Source organism: Danio rerio, chromosome 8 (assembly GCF_049306965.1).
Source record: "Danio rerio strain Tuebingen ecotype United States chromosome 8, GRCz12tu, whole genome shotgun sequence".
Lineage (NCBI taxonomy): Eukaryota > Metazoa > Chordata > Actinopteri > Cypriniformes > Danionidae > Danio > Danio rerio.
Window position 1 is genome coordinate 39,736,299 of NC_133183.1, and position 14,579 is coordinate 39,750,877.

The 14,579-nt window shown below is 32.9% G+C and overlaps 1 long non-coding RNA gene across 1 annotated transcript in view; it reads right to left on the bottom strand.

Moving 5' to 3' along the window:
- LOC110438822 (uncharacterized) overlaps positions 1–14,579 on the bottom strand; it is a 54,609-nt gene that overhangs the window by 7,175 nt on the left and 32,855 nt on the right. The window contains exons 24-27 of the long non-coding RNA XR_012384653.1: positions 12,948–13,002; positions 10,959–11,013; positions 9,698–9,752; positions 8,850–8,946 (exon numbers count right to left, since the gene is read on the bottom strand). This is a non-coding gene — a long non-coding RNA (uncharacterized lncRNA). The remainder of the gene's footprint in view (positions 1–8,849; positions 8,947–9,697; positions 9,753–10,958; positions 11,014–12,947; positions 13,003–14,579) is intronic.

Below are 14,579 nucleotides of genomic sequence, written 5' to 3' on the forward strand. Positions count from 1 at the left end.
TTAAATCGATTATGCTTCTTTAAAAAGACGGTTGCTATCAAGTTGCTAAATGAGACTACAGGCTGCGTCGGGGGCATTATACGTCATCGAGCTGATCTGGTCTGGAGCGCAGCTCGCTTGGGCGTTTGGATTAGTCTGTGATTTAAGTATTTTCAGAATAGTATTTTATAGTTTGTTGTATTATTCTAATTGAGAATTCAGATTGTGTGTAGATAATTCCTTCACATGTAAAGGCTGTCGAGACAGATTCATTTGTTGATCATTCATTTTAATTAAACGATAATATGAAGATACTGCTCAGTTTCTTTCCTGCTCTCAGTAATGCAAACGTGTGAATAAATGTGTAAAAATACATGCATGTTAACTGTCATTTTAACGTGATCAAGTGATTTCTCGTCTTTTTTTCTTCATCAACACATTTAACTCTGTCATAACTGCAATATTTACACTCCTCCATAAAACGTATAGCAGATGTGACTGTATTGGGCTGTTTTTCGCTGTACTTCGTGACACAAAAGGAATATTGAATGTTATTCTGTGTCCATGATGATGAAACCTGCAGGCATTTGATAGACTTGTTCCTCCTCACGCCGTCGTCTGTTAAGGTAAGCGGGCTGTGTGCACGCGAGCGATACACTTATTTAAATATGTCTCATAATAATACTATATAGGCACATTTATACACATTTTTTAAACTTTTAGAACAACCGCAAAGCAAAACATGTATTTCCCACGTAAAAACGATCCAAAAGGCACAAAGGTCTATGTGTGTTTGCGTATTTATTAGTTTATAATATATAGCGTGGATTACAATATAATATACTGAGAGGTTAACTCTTTGTCATGGACGTTATTTCTAAAAATAAGCTTGATAAGTCGTCTGTAGTAGGGTGGGGCTGACGTCACTGACGAGCGCCCCGAGGGCGCTGTAGTCCGTTTATAGCCTTATGTTAGCTTTTTAAGTCTTGCGTTTGCATTTAAGATCCAAAAGTGCTCAATGTTATATTTTCGTGTGACAATTATCCGGCTGAACAAAACGTGTAAGTGTAATGAACAGTGTTTGAACACAGAGCGTATTATTCGCAATCTTCGAAAACCCTATGGGAAAATCCTATAGGGATTTCCACGAGGGAACCAGTTTTATGCTAGCAGCCGATTAGCCTACAAAGTGACGTCATAGTTCCTAGTTCCTCCACTCTATTTCTTAATGTATTATTTAGCCTATTGCATTATATATTAATAGCTTAGTCCTTATGAACAATCCGTTTATAAAATAGCCTTATTAACGAATTTATAGGCTAGTGAAGAATAAACCGAATATGAAATATGATCCTTGCATAATGATCACAACTAAACAAGCTAGCACTCATTTTATATATAAACTTTAAATAAAAAAGAAAGAAATGTTAAGAAATTAAACATTGTGTAAAAAATCTAAAGACAGGCTAAATAAAAGTAATTTTATTTAACAGGCTAAAAAAATAATCAACATGTAAATGTATAAATATTTCGATAAGTATTGTTATGGAATATTTATAACTATATGATCTTGCTTTTTTTGGTTATATCCATACAAGCTTTGAGCTCTCTTACAAGCACAGTTGACAGGCGCAGGTGTCTTATGTCACTGTCAGTGGCGGATTACACACAGCATACCCTGGCAAGATGTTTTATTTGTTGCCGATTGGCGTGTTGTTCCTTTTTTAAAACACCTTTTGTTTTTAAAATCCCTCAAGGTAATGTTGTCTATCGAGTTATATAGTCTCCCTCGGAGATATTGTAGTTCAGTAACATGCTTCGCAGCATATAACCGTGAAGCTTAAATAGGCTGAGCATATTTTTATTAATTTTAAGACACATTAATACAAACTAGCCACCGTTTGATTTTTTTTCGTTTACGTATATTTTTATCAATCGAAAAATGCAATGAATAGTTTAATTTGGTTTTCATTTTATTAGAATTAATATAATTAATAGGCTACACAACTCCTATTGGCTCGAATTGCGTTTTGACAGATAAGGCGTGACTTTCTGGCTCAAAGATATTTGTGCCTGTTAATTTCAGCGCTGTATTTTGAAAGATTTCGCAAAGGCTTCAGCTGTTCTACCTGTCAGCTGGTACCAGCCTCAGTTTTGCGACTTGACCTGTGTGGCGTTTCGATGTCTGAATGATAGCGAGAGAGAGATGAGATCAGACCTCAGATTCGATGTGTAGCCGCACTTCACAGTTACTTTATAGCAATTTTTAATATTGGCTCACCTAAATTAACTTTTCATTTATTAAAAGCCGAAATATTTCCAGACAGATGAAGCAACTTTCGGTTTTTAAAGACAGCGGCCTCAGTGATAAAAGACGCGCGCACACAGGTTACATTCTTGTAGGCATATTCATCTTTTATTTTTTTACATGAAATGCATAAAGTGCAAAAAAGAAGAGCTGAACTTCGGAAAAAGTGCTCACTTCAGTTGCCGTGATGATTGCTTTGTTTCTCTGCAGTTGGCTTGTCGATGGCGCGGCATTGCTACATCATTCTTGTTTTAATAAAAATAAGATATTTATTATTAAACACTGTGAGATGATGGTCGCGTGATTTTTAAAATGAGAGTATGCCTTGCATATTTATTCTCACGTGATAAATGAAATATGACGCATTACTATGTTCAGATTTTAATTATAAAGCATGCTCTGGCCTTAAGTAAATTATTACGAATTCTATTTTCCATTTAATTAAAATAAATATTTAATAAAAAAATAAATAAATAAAACGAATACTTAGAAAAAACAAATGTGAGGACGGTGTCACGGTAAAAACGTGATGTCACCGGTGTTGCGTCTTAAAACCGGTATCACCGTCAACACCGTCTATCGTGGCAAGCCTAATTTGCTTTTTTAACTTGTGAGAGAAAAGCGAATTTTACCTGTCAGTGGCTGCACATTGCTCCTAAATAGCATAAAGCATTTCTTTCTTTTGTAACATTCTTTTTTTTTTTTTTTTACTTTAACCCATTAAAAGAAAAAGTGTCATAATAAATACAATTATTATTAAAAATGCAATTAAGTTTTGTCTGTCGCATAGTTAACTATGTGATGTGGGTAAATGGTGTTTCAATGCTGCAAGTCCTATATTTCAAACCTGCGGGAAGCACTGTAATTGATCGTTTTTTTTTCCCAATAAGGTGGTGTAATAAATACATTACAATTTTTAATTAAAAGTTATTCACATTAAATAATAATAATAAAAAACATTGGTTTAAAGAATGTTAAAAACGCAGGATTATGTTTTAAATAACTCCAAATCGAGGCATTCATTTTAGGCCTCTACAAACTACAAAACGTCAATGCAAATTAATGCAATACTATATGTAAAAACAAACTATTATATACTATAGTGGCCTATAAAAAATGGTCAATATTGCCTTATTTCTCGTCTCGCTCAGCACATGTGCATTGAATCGCAAGTGACAGATACAGAGGAAATTAATAAAAATAATATAGGCTAGATTTAAAATAATATAGCCCACCTAGCAGTTTTCTTTAAAATTATAATAGGCCTGTATATAAAAATGGACTGAAAATTCTTGTAGGCCTTTTGTGATGTTCAGTTATAAAAATGCTTATCTGTACATTTGTAAAACTGTCCTGTTTAGGCTATACTGCTTCTGCTTTTGAAAAGGAAAAAAATAGTCTGGGCTATACTTTGAATTAATCAAAAACAGTTATAGGTTCAGTTTGAAATTTAACTTGATAAACAGTTAATAATGGCACCTGATGTTCAAAGAAACATCAATGGGGCGTCGATTAGGGATGTTCGGTTCTGGGTTTTTTGGATGAGACTCTTAACTCCTAATTTTGGAGTCGGTGGAATACATATGCATTCACTTAAAATAGTGCAAGGATTAAATATGCTGTCTCATATCGCACTTTACACAATGCTACTACGTCAATTCCAACATTGTGTTGTTCTCTGGTCAGATAAAACCAGCAGTAAATCATTTCCAGCCAAAATAAAATAGTTATCAACCTAAACTTTTTTACAGCATATTTTAATTGTCTAGTTTAACTAGTTTAGTTTAACTTAGAAAATTACAATGCAATCTTGGAGACATAAAGTTAAAACATAATTTTAATATCAAAATGTTTAATGGAAAGATGAGTGGCAGTTCATTAACAAATAATCCCAACTGAGCCCAAACAATGTTAAAAACTATATAGAATAGTCTAATTATTTAGTATAGTCTAAGTATCTAAATACTTTACAGAGAGAATAAAATAATCTGTGGTTGTTCATTTCTTTGTTTATTGATCGGTTGAAGTGTCAAAAAATAAAGTAGCTAGCTTCTTCATTTGATTTAATGACCAATTAAATATTAAACCACATACATGAAATATTTAACTTAAATAATTCATTCATAAACAAACCTAAAATAATAAATAAAAGCAGTGTGACAGAGCAGTATATGCTTTAAGGCACAGTCTCTCTTATAAATGTGGTTTTCTTTAAAGTGTACTTTTAAATAGCTCATTAGTTTACTCTTAAATATTACTGTTTGTTTGTGCAATTTGTTAATTATTGTAATTTAATAAAGGTGTGTTAATGAGACGGCGGAAGAAAAGGAGTGACTCAGACCTAGTTTTTGAACATTTTACCTTGACTATATTTTTATTTAAAAATCCTCTTTTGGAAGTTTTTGCGTTCCCTCGCAGATGTTTTGCGTTCTCGCAAAACTGTTTTTCCACAAACACTTCCTGTTCACTTCATACATGTCAACCCTCCTGTTTTACCAGGATTCTCCCAAGCCTTCCGTTTTTGCTGTGATTCTCCCATATTTCTCTTTCTTTCCATTAAAGCTGTGGGTCGATCATCGCTCTTCATATGCAACCTGTGAATTAGCGAATGCATGTATACGGATGTGCTAGGTATGATAAACTGATCCCAGATCAGCTTCTATACACACCATTTAAAGCGACACCTCTGTTATCAAACAAGTGATGAGCAGCAAATGAATCTCTCATTTTCTTTTATTTCATATCAGAGGTGTCAATTTAAGAATGCACAGATCTATAATGAAAGTATTCCATTACTTAAGTAACTGTTTGTGCTCATTTAAGAGAAAATGAGTTGTGTTTAAAATAAAACACACAGGACGAACATGTTTACATATTGTTAAGTATATTTGTCTGTTTAAACACAGATCTGAATCCTGCACTTTAGCTCCTCTTTAAATGGCATGTACAGAAGTTGATCTGGGATCAGTTTATCATTCCCTGATTCAGAGGTTGCATATGAAGGGCGATGATCAACCCACAGCTTTTAATGGAAAGAAAGTAAATGCAGACATTTTTATATTTGTTTCAGAATGCTTTCAAAAATAAAAATATATGAGAAATATGGGAAAATACTTAACAATAGCATGATAGAGGGATAGAATGGTAAAATACAGGAGGGTTGACAGGTATGAAGTGAACAGGAAGTGTGGATAACGCAAAACATCTTTGTGAGGGAACAAAAACTTAAAAATATATATATATATATATTCCTATCACTGTTTTTTTTCTACCATCCTTTTTTTTTCTCCCACTCAGTTTTTTTTTCTTCCACCCAATTTTTTTCTTCACCATCACGTCCCTTCCGAGTCTCCGTACTAATGCCTTAAAATGTAACTTAATAAATTTTTTTTAATGACATTTGATTGTAACATTTAACTTTTTCCTAACACTGATTTTGGTTGGTTAAGGTTTTGTGAAGCGTGATTCAGTAATGCTGATTTTACTATATTTATTTACCGGTTATAGAATAGTCTAACCGTGGATTAGCTTGCATGTATGGGCATAGTTTGACGTCTTTACCTAAAACTTTAAACCTTTATAGGCCTATTATAGGCCCATATAAGGATAATAATATTTGATATAAAGCACTCGTTTGGCAATGAACCATGATCTGTCTGCGTTGATAAATGGTATAAAATCAATAATAGCAAAACTGCATATCATTATTACTATAAAAAAGTATATTACTGCCTTGAGTCAGTAACTTAGGCAGTAATGCAAAGTAATAATTAATGTGAATAAATAGCCTAAATGAAAGGAACAAGAGGGACCAAAATTAGTCATGGGATTAAAATGCCTCCTCAGTTATGATATCCTGGCGCCGGGCCTGCTACCTTCGCAAGTATATTATAAACATACGGGAAGTAGGGCTATGCAATTAATCGAAAATTCGATTTTGATTATGGCTTCAAACGAATATGAAAATCATTAATCGAGATAAAACGATTGTTGCATCATATATCGTCCTCTTTTCAGTTGTACACATTTGTTGCTCTGCAAAGCTCAGTTTCACGTGAATATTACTAAAAGCATGCATTGTAATTTTGCAGCACGGCATGTGCATCATTCATTGATGTACATTCGAATCATTCATGTTTTAAAAGCATGAATGAGACCGCATGGTTTGTGTATGCGGCACACACATATTCGCACACTGTGTGCTCAGAGCAAAGCACACACATCTAAAGTTATCTTAATGTGAGCATTTTAATGGTCAAATAGGTATCAAAACGCGATGTTCAGTGATTATTCATATTAACTCTCATTTAAGTAATAAACAAACTAGTTGAGAATCAAAAGACATGTGAAAGAGAAACCATAAATCAGAACCGTACTGCTCTTAAAGTGAAAGTGCGTGATATTCCTGCTGCCGACTGTTTTTACCATTAATCAAACAACAAAAGAAGACAATCCCTCACTGTTCTTGTCTGAAGGACTTTAGTAGCTATAATCAAAGTTTTTTTTTTTTTACAGTGAAGATGCTTAAAGCACAGTTTGTTTCATATTTTTATTCTATTGTACATATTTCCCTTTCCTTTGCAGGGAGGAAAATAAATGAATACAGTTGAAATCTAAATTATTAGCCCTACTTTCCCCCCCCAATTTCTGATTAATGGAAAGAAGATTTTTTTTAACCCATTTCTAAACATAATAGTTTTAATAACTAATTTTTTATAACTGATTTCATTCATCTTTGTTATGATGACAGCACATATTTTACTAGATATTTTTCAAAATACAAGCATTCAGATTAAAGTACGATTCAAAGGCTTAATTAGGATAATTGGGCAAGTCATTGTATACCAGTAATTTCTTCTGCTGACCATCAAAAACTATTTTGCTTAAGGGAGCTATTAATATTGACCATAAAATAGATTTCAAAATATTTAAACCTGCTTTTATTTTAGCTGAAATAAAACAAATAAGACTTCCTCCAAAGGAAAAAATATTATAGGAAATACTGTGAAAAATTCCTGAATCTGTTAAACATCATTTGGGAAATATTTATAAAAAATAATAATAATAATTTCACAGGAGCCCTAATAATTTTGACTTGAACTGATAATCATTTTGAATAATTGTGATTAAAATAATGACCAAAAAAATCGTGATTATGATTTTTCCCATAATAGAGCAGCCCTAGCGGGAAGCACTGTAATTGATAAAAAAATAAGGTGTGTATTAAGGACATTTCAGTATTTATTAAGTGTTGTCCACAATAAATAATAATCATATTAATAAAAACACTGATTTAAAAAGAATTTTGTGACACCTACATCTATCATTACAAACACAGGTTTGTTTTAAAATAATAACTCTGTACCAAAGCGTTTATTTTAGGCCTGTATAAACTATAAAACATCTCTGCAAATTAATGCAATGCAATATAAAAAACAAAATTCAATATTTTGTCAATATTGCCTTGTCTCTCAGCGCACAGGCACACGCACTGAACTTCAAGTAACAGACAGAAAAAATAATTTAAAATAATGTAGCACACCTTGCAGCTTTCTTTAAAATTATGATAGGCCTGTATATAAAAATAGCGCCAGACCGTTTCTCAGTATTTCGCTGGTAATGTTTTTAAATAAATAATTAGGCCTACTTAAATATTAATTTGCTATTAATGTACAGTAATTGAGACAAAATAACATAATAGTAAAATATAAATATAATAAAAGTAAAATAAGAGTAATAATAAGAAAAAAATAAGATTTTTAATAGGTAAAAGTAAGAGTAAAATATAATCAACAAAATGTAAATTAAAACTGTGAATTAATAGGTAAATAAAAAGCTTATTTATTGACCATCTTAGTCCTATCACTTTAAAATAACAAACACTGTTTATCACTCTACGACGCAATAGTTTTTATTCATAACAATTTGCTTTTGTATGTTATTATTAGCAGTAATAATTATTATATCCATATTTATATTTGTTTTATTAAAAAAAAGCTTAGATTTGCCCACCTGCAGGTTTTAGACCATATGCGGGCAACATGTTTTTTAGGATATAACTCAGGTTTATGACAACACTTAGTTATTATTGTTCATTTATTCATTTGCTGAAAATTAGAACTGCATTTAGAAATAGTTTTGAAACAAATACTTGCGCTTAACAAACGCAACTAATTATTATTATTAGGCTAACTGATGTCTGTGCGTAAAGATTTTCCTATCCACCAAGAGCGAAAGTGAAAGTAGATCATTTATCTCTCATTCTCGCGCGGTAGATGCTCTGTTTAACAGTTTTCTGTTAAAAATAACTGTTAACTGTTTGCTTGTGAAATGCTCAGTTTTTCCACTTAAACTTACTTTACGTCATGTAAATAGCAAATGCGCTTATGGCACGATGCAAGGCTATTAAAGGGAATGGGAGATGAGACTCTGATTGGTTTATTCTCAAAATACACCTATAACTCATTAAGAAAATAAACTCAACCCTTTAGATCATGCTTAAAATTTGCTTAAAATAAAAAAGGCCTAAAATGCACATTATTTTTAAAGTAATTTTAGTTACTTAGTTTCTTCCTGCATTGTTATTGACAGAAATTCTTAACATCACCACCATCACTGTCTGGCTTCCTGGATTTCTGTCAAGATTCACCTGTTATTTCCTGAAGGGAAAAAGTGAGAGAGACATTATTATTCACTTATTTAAATTATTTAATTATTTTAATTATTATTAGTTTATTTTCTTAATAAATTAAAACGTGCACTCATTGACTTCCATGTTATTATTTTTCCTACTATTGGACTTTTCTACTTTACAAGTTTATTTTTTCTGTTAAACGAAAAACAAGGTATTTTGATGGAAGAAGAAAACCTGCAATCATTGACTTCCAAAATAAAAACACCAAAAATATGGAAGTCAATGAGTACAGGTTTTCATCTTCCATCTTCTTTTGTGTTTAACAGAAAAAATAAACCCATAAAGGGTGTGCAAATGATGACACATTTGTCATTTTTGGGTATGAGCCAGTCACAGAGTTGTTTTCTACAGAGGTTTGTTAATTCTTGACAAAAGAATTAACAAACCTCTGTAAAAAACAACTCTGTGTTGGTCAAAGCGACTGGCTCATGGAGGTACTGAAACAGAAAAGCAAAGATAAAGAAAATTCAACATTCGTTTACTTACTTTTAAAGTCTCGCATAACAAACCATGCCCTCATAAACCATGAAGAAACACATGTTATAATAGTCTACTGCTAGCACCATGTAAACCTACACATACTGTGTCCTCATAAACCATGAAGAAACACAGATTGAAGGAAGTGAAGGATGAGCAAATGATGACAAAATTGTCATTTTTGGGTGAACTATCCTTTTAAGGAGTGTCAAAATAGCATTACAAAAGAATTAACAAACCTCTGTAGAAGACAGCTCTGTTTGTGTTTGTCAAAGTGACTGACTTATAGAGGTGCTGAAAGAGAGAAGTAAAGAAAGATGAAGAAAACATGAAATTCACTTACTGAAAGCTTTAAGTCTTGCAAAACCAATCATGTCCTCATAAACCATGAAGAAACACACACGTTATAAAATAACAGTCTACTGGTAACATTGTAAACCTACACATACTGTGTCCTCATGAACCATGAAGAAACACACAGATTTAATAAAACAATAGTCTACTGCTAAGTCACATCCAATAGACATACTTGGTCCTCATAAACCATGAATAAACACACAGGACTGCTAACCTGCATTTAGCAGAAATAGGAAACTGTTACTTTAGCACTTAAAAGGATGGTTCATCCAAAAATGAAAATGTACTTGCTATTAATATACCCCAAAGCATTCCAACCCTTTAAGGGTTTATTTCTTCTGATAAACAACAAAAACAAGATATTTTGATGGAAGAAGAAAACCTGCAATCATTGACTTTCATAATAGAAAACACAAAAAATATGAAAGTCAATGGTTACAGGTTTCCATCTTCTTTTGTGTTTAACAGAAAAATAAACCCATAAAGATTTAAAACAAGTAAAGGGTGAGCAAATGATGACACAATTGTCGTTTTTGGGTGTACTCCTTTACTCTCCCCTCATAAACCATGAAGAAACATGTTATAATAGTCTACTGCTAGCACTATGTAAACCATTGTAAACCTACACATACTGTGTCCTCATATACCATGAAGAAACACACAGATTTAATAAAACAACAACCTACTGCTAAGTCACATCCAATAGACATACTTAGTTCTCATAAACCATGACTAAACATACAGGACTGCTAACCTGCATTTAGTAAAAATAGGAAACTGTCAATTTTGCACTTAAAGTGATGGTTCACCCAAAAATTAACATTTACTTACTATTAATTTACCCTCAAGTGTTCCAAACTTTTATGGGTTTATTTCTTCTGTTAAACACAAAAGATACTTTGAAAACTGATGAAAACCTGTAACCATTGACTTTCATATTATTGGTATTTTCTATTATGGAAATCTATGGTTACAGGTTTCCATCTTTTTTTTTTAAAGTATTTTCTTTTGTCTTTAACAGAAGAATTAAACCCATAAGGTTTAGAACAAGTAAAGGATGAGCAAATGATGAAACAATTGTCATTTTTGGGTAAACTATCCCTTTAACGACTGTCAAAATAGCTTGACAAAAAATTAACAAACCTCTGTAGAAGACAGCTCTGTTTGTGTTTGTCAAAGTGACGAGCTCATTGAGATACTGAAAGAAAGAAGCACAGAAAGATTAAGAAGCAGGGCTCGAAATTGCGACCATTTTGGTCGCATATGCGCCCGAAAATTAATCTATGCGACCTCATAATATATTTGGGCGCATTAGTGCGACTGCAGATAATGGTTGTAGTGCGACCTGTTTTGGTTTTTTCTAAAAACATGCTGAATCGCTCTTCCCTGCCTCTATATTGGTTCATATTAGCTGTCATTCACTCAAGGTATTGCGCTGTCAGATGACAGGGAAGGAGCTTTTATGACCACAGGAAATGCAAACGGCTGAAGAGTAAAAACTTAAAGCTCACAAGTTTGAAAACCCCACCTAAGTTGAGGCGCAGATGAAAGCGATCATGACACGTCACGTGGTGAATAATGATCCGCCAGCTGTGATCAATCGAGTACGCGCTTCTTGGAGAAGGTGCCCGAATCTCCATGCGTCGCTTTCACTGCGTGTTCAGCGCAAATGTCCGCTGAAAGTCAAATCTAATACTGTACATATCATCGCCAAAGAAGCTCGCCTTTACTAAGTTTACACTGAAACTGCGGCTCATAACAAAGACCGGATTTGCGCCGATGGTTAGCGCAAGAATCTTGCGCTGCCTACTTATTAATTGGGTCGGCTGACTCGCCTGCTTTTCCACAAACACAGAAAAATGAAGATCATCTCAGACTGAACCTTTAAATTGACACAAACTGAAACCAAAACTTTAAAAGAGTGATAGAAGCGAGACTTTACTTTCTTTCTTTTGTCTATTCTTTTTTAAGGTATATATTATTTTTTTTTTTATTTACTGATGACTGCTTTGCAGCTTTCATCATTGAATTGAATGATTTATTATAATCTTTTGTTTGTTTTGTAGCAGAAATATTATTTATTAAATTGACATGCATATAAAAACAGCAGTACAAAATTAATATTTCTTACTGCAATGCTTCATTTTTGTTTGATGCAAACTATACAATTATTTTTCATAAAGTAACAGACTTTTAATAGCAGATAACCTACATTCATGCACATTCAAGGCAGTATCATAATGAGAAATGGAATTCATTGTTACTATTATTGTCATTTTCATCATCATTAATATTCTATGGCCTAATTATTAGACATTCATTTTGGAATTATTGCACACAAATATCAATGTCTTCGCAGCATTAGTTAGATAGTTGTTTCTGGTTTTTGTTAGTCCTATTAATGTTGTTTTAAAATACAATAAATCCCTTAAAAAACAATTTGCAGCGGTGCTCATTCATTTTTGGTGGGTGCTCCTAAATTTTTTCTGGTGCTCCTAAAAATTTTTTGGTGCTCCTAAATATTTGAAGTTGGGAGCACCGGTGCTACCAAGTAAAAAAGTTAATTTCGAGCCCTGAGAAGACATGTCATTGGCTTAATGAAAGCTTTATGTCTCGCAAACCAATCATGTCCTTATAAACCATGAAGAAACACACAGATTTAATAAAACAATAGCCTGCTGGTAAGTCACATCCAATAGACATACTTGGTCCTCATAAACCATGACTAAACTCAAAGGACTGCTAACCTGCATTTAGTAAAAATAGGAAACTGTCATTTTAGCACTTAAAGTGATGGTTCACCCAAAAATTTCCTTACTATGAATTTACCCTCAAGTGTTCCAAACCTTTAAGGGTTTATTTCTTCTGATAAAAAACAAAACAAGATATTTTGATTGAAGAAGAAAACCTGCAATCATTGACTTCCACAATAGAAAACACAAAAAATATGGAAGTCAATGGTTACAGGTTTCCACCTTATTTCAAAGTATCTTCTTTTGTGTTTAACAGAAAAAATAAACCCATAAAAATTTAAAACAAGCAAATGGTGAGCAAATGATGACACAATTGTACTTTTGGGTGAACTAGCCCTTTAAGGAGCGTCAAAATAGCTTGACAAAATAATTAACAAACCTCTGTAGAAGACAACTCTGTTTGTGTTTGACAAAGCGACTGGCTTATGGAGGTGCTGAAGGAGAGAAGTAAAGAAAGATGAAGAAAACATGACATTCGCTTACTGAAAGCTTTAAGTCTCACAAAACCAATCATGTCCTCATAAACCATGAAGAAACAAACGTTATGAAATAAGTCTACTGGTAACATTGTAAACCTACACATACTGTGTCCTCATGAACCATGAAGAAACACACAGATTTAATAAAACAATAGTCTACTGCTAAGTCACATTCAATAGACATACTTGGTCCTCGTAAACCATGACTAAACACACAGGACTGCTACACTGCATTTAGCAGAAATAGGAAACTGTAATTTTAGCACTTGAAGGGACTTTTTAAGTCACGCATAACAAACCATGCCCTTATAAACCATGAAGAAACAAGTTATAAGTCAACTGCTAGCACTATGTAAACTTACACATACTGTGTCCTCATAAACCATGAGTAAACACACAGATTTAATAAAACAATAGCCTGTTGCTAACTCACATCCAATAGACATACTTGGTCCTCATAAACCCTGACTAAACACACAGGACTGCTAAATTGCATTTAGTAAAAATAGGAAACTGTCATTTTAACACTCAGAGAGATTGATCACCCAAAAATGAACATTTACTCACTATTAATTTACCCTCAAGTGTTCCAAACCTACAAACAAACTAGATATTTTGACAGAAGAAGAAAACCTGCAATCAATGACTTCCATAATAGAAATCAAAAATAATATGAAAGTCAATGGTTAGAGGTATCCATCTTTTTTCAAAGTATCTTATTTGTTTTGTCAAACAGAAAAAAAGAAACCCATAAAGGTTTGGAACACTTGAGGGTAAATTAATGGTGAGTAAATGTTAATTTTTGGGTGAATCATCCCTTTAAGTGCTAAAATTACAGTTTCCTATTTCTGCTAAATGCAGTGTAGCAGTCCTGTGTGTTTAGTCATGGTTTATGAGGACCAAGTATGACTATTGGATGTGACTTAGCAGTACAATGTTTTTTTTATTAAATCTGTGTTTCTTCATGGTTTATGAGGACACAGTATGTGTAGTTTTACAATGTTAACAGAAGACTGTTGTTTTATAATGTGTGCTTCTTCATGGTTTATGAGGACATGATTGGTTTAAAGTACCAAAATAGCTTGACAAAACAATTACAAAAACCTCTGTAGAAGACAAGTCTTTGTGTTTGTCAAAGTGACAGGCTCATATAGGTACTAAAAGCGAGAAGCAAAGAAAGATGAAGAAAACTACTGAAAGCTTTAAGGCTCGCATAACCAATCATGTCCTCATGAACCCTGAAGAAATACACAGATTTAATAAAACAATAGTCTACTGCTAAGTCACATCTAATAGACATACTTGGTCCTTATAAACCATGACTAAACACGCAGGACTGCTACACTGCATTTAGCAGTGATAGGAAACTGTTATTTTAGCACTTAAAGGGGTAGTTCATCCAAAAATTAACATTTACTCTATTAATTTACCCTCACGTGTTCCAAACCTTTATGGGTTTATTTCTTCTATTAAACACAAAAGATACTTTGAAAACCAATGAATATTGACTTTCATATTATTTGTGTTTTCTA